This window comes from Pteropus vampyrus, unplaced genomic scaffold (genome assembly GCF_000151845.1).
Source record: "Pteropus vampyrus isolate Shadow unplaced genomic scaffold, Pvam_2.0 Scaffold390, whole genome shotgun sequence".
Lineage (NCBI taxonomy): Eukaryota > Metazoa > Chordata > Mammalia > Chiroptera > Pteropodidae > Pteropus > Pteropus vampyrus.
This window is the reverse complement of record NW_011889171.1, coordinates 1,114,632-1,119,788: the sequence shown is the minus strand read 5'-3', so window position 1 is coordinate 1,119,788 and position 5,157 is coordinate 1,114,632. Positions and strand designations below refer to the sequence as shown.

Below are 5,157 nucleotides of genomic sequence, written 5' to 3'. Positions count from 1 at the left end.
CACATTCTTACACTTCTTTAAAAGCCTATGAATATGTGAGGTAAGGGAAGCTAAATACACCTGGAATCTAGTAACTACTTTTTGGAATTCTTGGTAAAATCTGTTTCATGTTCCTCATCTGTAAAATGAGCTAAATCTACTTCACTGGGTCATTGGAGGAATTATGTTGTGAGAGGACTTTGTAAAAAGAAATGTGTCATCCATGTGTAAAGAATCATTGATATAATCACTCTCCTAATCAGAGATTCCCCATAGCTTCTAGATGATTTTATCTTCTTCTGGAAGGAATCAACTTTTACTTCTAGCAGGCGGTATGTATATAATGGTATGGAAATGCCTCCTTAGTCTAATTGGGGATTAAGCAATTTAAAACTGAGCTTCTTTCAGACTTTGTGAGGGTTGGTCTATTTTTTGGACATGTATCTCTTAAATGGCAAGGAGATTATTTAGAAGTAATACTAGTTTTCTGGAATACAAGAAAGTTTATGGTAAACGCTTAGCTTATTATGTATTCAAGGTGACATCACATTAAATGCAAGGACAATATCAAATTTTTAAATATGATTGGCCCTCTATATATTTAAATATGATAGCGGGTTAAAATTATGATTAAAATTTTATGGATTAAATGGATTGAAATTTTAATCTTCATTGGCCCAGTATATATTTAAATACAATATACTAAACTGGACTTTGGGTGGTAAACACACAATAGAATATACAGATGTCAAATTATAATGTACACCTGAAAATTATATAATTGTATTAACCAATGTTACCCCAATAAACTTAATTAAAAATAAATAAATACAATATACTATTAAGCTTAAATGGATTTAAAATTTTAATCTCCATTTTGAACGGAAAGGGAGGTGCAGGAAAATATACAAAACCAAAAATTTTGTATTTTAAACAGGAAAACTTTTGGTGTTCTGGTCATTAAAAAAGGTCACATGTTTTCCTGATTTATCTTTATTCCAGATTTCAAGTTCAAAAAAGGAAATATTGAAACATTTATAAGAGTTCAGCCACTGGGAAGAGGGATACTTCTATTTGAATAATGTCTTCTATAGACTTTGAATTTTTATGGTTATCTTAGGTTTTTATTATAGTTAACTCTAGGAGCAAACCAAATAATACCTTAGAGATGATAAAAGTTCAATAGCAGTTTTGCTAAATGAATGCATAAGTCTAAAATAGGTTATTGAGAGCAGCTTCAGTTGTGGAGGGCTGGTCTAACCTTTTGAGTTACAGGTTCATGTAGAGAGCGTTCCTGCTCTCCTATGTTCCAATGTTCTCCTTTGGTTCTAATATGAGACAAATTATGAAACAGATGATCCTTGGGTAGCTGACTTGGTTATGGAATGCCATAGGTACACAGAAGGGAAAAGGCCAGGAAACACATTGCTCAGATAGTGTATATTCACAGTGTTTTGTGATGATTATTATGACAATACACATTCAAGTACTTAAAAAGCCTAGGTCACCACACTAATGAGATATATTATTAGCAGTATTACCTGCATTTATGGATAGTCATTATTGTCAGCACCATATATGAACACAAAAAGACAATGTTCAAAAGTAGTTTTACGAAAATTAGACTTACTCTACCCTCAAGTCATGAGTTCAAATGTTTAAAGATAATACCCTTTATTTATAGAGCAGCTTTCTTTTGAAGCATGGTTAATTATCCTTATTTACTTCAGTGGAGTATGCACAATGAAGTTAAGTGATTTGCAGAAGGACATGTTGAGGTGGATCTAGGAGCAGAATTTAGGGCCCTTGGTTTCTTATCCAACGTTTTCGCACATGAAAAGTTCTTTGGCCCAAAGGATCCTTTCATAACTCTAGTCTTTCAGTTGGGATGAAATGATACTTTAGCAGTGGAAATATCAATCATTACACCTGTATACCTGTATACCTTCTTGCACAATTCGGTATTTATCGAACTGAGTTTTGGACTTATGAAGGAATTTTTTTAAGTATCTTGTAGGTGCTTTTGGTATCTTGTAGGTGTGGTTATCATTTAAACATTCATGAACAAGCATTTATTGAGTAATTATATGTAAACACTCTACTAGGAGGGTGAAAAAGTACCACTGCCCTGAAATAGCCTATAATCTAGCAAGGGCAACAGAGAACATGAAGAAACTTGATATCACCCAATGCTAATACTAATACCAGTCATTAATTAATAAATTATTATAGCACCTTCCGTGAGTCTGGCACCATTCTAAGTGCTTTATATATATTATCACATTTAAATGGGATAATAATTCTATGAGGTAGGGGCTATTATTATCCTCATTTTACAGCTTAGGAAGCATATGGTATTTATCTTTCTCTGTGACTTATTTCACTCAGCATAATAACCTCTAGGTCCATGCATGTCATTGCAAATGGTAGGATTTCATTTTTTTTATGGCTGAGTAATGTTCCATTGTATATATTGAACCACAATTTCTTTATCCAATCATTTGTTGATGGGCATTTATGTTGCTTCCATATGTTGGCTATTGTGAATAGCGCTTCTGTGAACATAGGGGTTCATAGATCTTTATGAATTATTGTTTTGGTTTTCTTTGGATAAATACCCAGAAGTGCAATTGCTGGGTCAAAAGGTAGCTTTATTTTTAATTTTTGAGGAACCTCCAGACTGTTTTCCATAATGACTGTACCAATTTGCACTCCCACCAATAGTGTATGAGGCTTCTCTTTGCTCCACATCCTCACCAACACTTGTTTTTTGACTTATTGATAATAATCTGACAGGTGTGAGGTGATATTTCATTGTGTTTTTTTTAAATGTCTACAGCACCTGGTATTCCTAGGTGGTCGCCCATCCAAGTACTAACTAGGCCCGACCCTGCTTAGCTTCCAAGATCAGATGAGATTGGGCATGTTCAGGGTGGCATGGCCGTAGACTTCATTGTGGTTTTAATGTGCATTTCTCTGATGATTAGCGATCTTGAGCATCTTTTCATGTTTATTAGCCATCTGTATTTCCTCTTTAGAGAAATATCTACTCAGGTCTTCTGCCCATTTTTTAATTGGATTCTTTTCTTTTTTTCGAGTTGTATGAGTTCCTTATGTATTTTGGCACCTATGTTTTCACTCAGAGGATTTTGAAATGCTATTTTACGCTGCCTCAGTGTTTTTCTGTGCTTAGTATATTCTTGAGCTGCGTTTCTATTCAGGGGCCAAAGTAGTTTCATTTGAAGTTAAAGTGACTTGATTCACTTAAAACATGTTGCGGTGAATTTTATGTATTTTTTTTATTGGCTTACATGGATTCTCTGCTCATCATGTGTGGCAAATGTGTGGTAATCTCACAGCTAGTGGGTAGGATAGAATCAGACAAGATGGCACTGCCGTCACTGGAAGAAGAAGACTAAGGATACCTTTATATTAATTATGTGGAAGCATATCTTTATCATGGAGATTAACAGTTCACATCACCTGCACTTAGGGAATCAGATGCTGTGGAGTTAAGAAAAGGATGCTTGATTTAGGAATTTTGGGGTCTATATTGTGATACTGCCTTTTTTTATTGCTAATTTTGTTTATTAAGCTATTGTGATACTGGGCTGTGTGGAAAGGGGTTAGAAATGTGCTCATTTAAGGTGAGCCAAATTGGTCTGGTTTAAGAGGATCATTCTGAATGAGAAACTATCATGCCATTTAGAAAAGAGGATCTAGAGTAATGTGAATATTGAGTTTTCTATGACTTGAGATTTCATTTATTGATTAAAAAAGAAACCATTACAATATAACCATAAATTATTACTTCGTAATAGTTTGATTTTCTGCTTAAGTTAGTGCTAAAAGTGGTTTAGACTCTTAAATGATTTAAAATGTCTCTAAGTGACTCTGCATGTGGGTTAGGTACATCTACCTGTTTTAAAGATGAATCTGCTTTCTTGGCACATGAAGGAGACTCACTGGTTTTAATTAGCCTTACTATGTATGACAGCACTATTTTTTTTGATGAGAGAGAATGAGGCATTTTATATAAATTCATTCAAGAAAAATTAGCAAGTAGCTTCTGATCCAGGTGCTGGAGATGCAGTCATGAAAAGTGAAAGTCGTACCTTCATTCTCAGAGGCACTCACAGTAGTCTGCTCACTCTTTTTTTTTCTTCTAAAGAACCATAGAAAGTCGTACCTTCATTCTCAGAGGCACTCACAGTAGTCTGCTCACTCTTTTTTTTTTCTTCTAAAGAACCATATAAGGCCTACTGTGTCCCTCTTGGTAACTCACAGTAGTCTGCTCACTCTTTTTTTTTTTCTTCTAAAGAACCATAGAAAGGCCTTATAAGGCCTACTGTGTCCCTCTTGGTACTCTTTAGTTGCATTCAGTCATAAATATAAGGAGGAAAAGGAAAGTTGGTCTCTAGCTCCATTAAGCTGAAGTGCTGCTCTTACTTATAAACCTTTATTCTTTCTTTGTGTGCCCCAAGTACTTTCTAGGTCATGTATCCCTTTCTGGTGACTTAAATGGAGATTATAAGATCACAATTGTGACCATGTTCTCTTATCCTCACACTTTTCTACTTGCTACTCTCTCTGAAATGCTGACTACTACTTGTCCTTCAGGATTCAGTTTAGTTGTCACCTATCCTGGGAAAATTTTCTTGAGCCTCCTCTACTTCACAGCCTCTACCAGGCATTTCTTCTATATATTTCTATAGTATTGTTTGTGCCTCTCCTTAGCAATCTTTATTATAAGTAATGTTTTTACTTCACTGCCTCTCCCTTTGGAAAGTGACTTTCTTAAGGGCAGGGGCTAAGTCAATCACCTCTGTGTTGTCTGGTGTGATACCTGGCCCTGATGTTTAATTTATGTTTGTCGAATGAGAATGTGAATGAATATATAGCTTACTAATTATGGCTGCTTGATTATACTGTCAGTTCTTTCTGTTTGCCATCTGGAAATTGTATTTTCCACTAGCCAGCACTGTGTAATTTTACAATAAGTATTGGAAAAATCAGGTGGACAGAAATATTTATCAGATAACTATAATATACAATATAAAATATAATAGGAGGTACAAGAAATAGATGTGTAAATTAACTCAAAATGGATTAAGGACATGACTATAAGACCTGAAACAATTAAATGCATAGAAGAAAACATAGGAACTAAACTCAAAG

General features: G+C 34.6%; 1 protein-coding gene and 1 non-coding gene across 3 annotated transcripts in view; one reads left to right on the top strand and one right to left on the bottom strand.

The window, feature by feature from the left end:
- KLHL13 (kelch like family member 13) overlaps positions 1 to 5,157 on the top strand; it is a 234,813-nt gene that overhangs the window by 8,252 nt on the left and 221,404 nt on the right. The window lies entirely within an intron of this gene.
- Positions 2,810 to 2,928, bottom strand: LOC111731661. The gene has a single exon (XR_002777246.1). It is a non-coding gene; the product is annotated as a 5S ribosomal RNA (ribosomal RNA).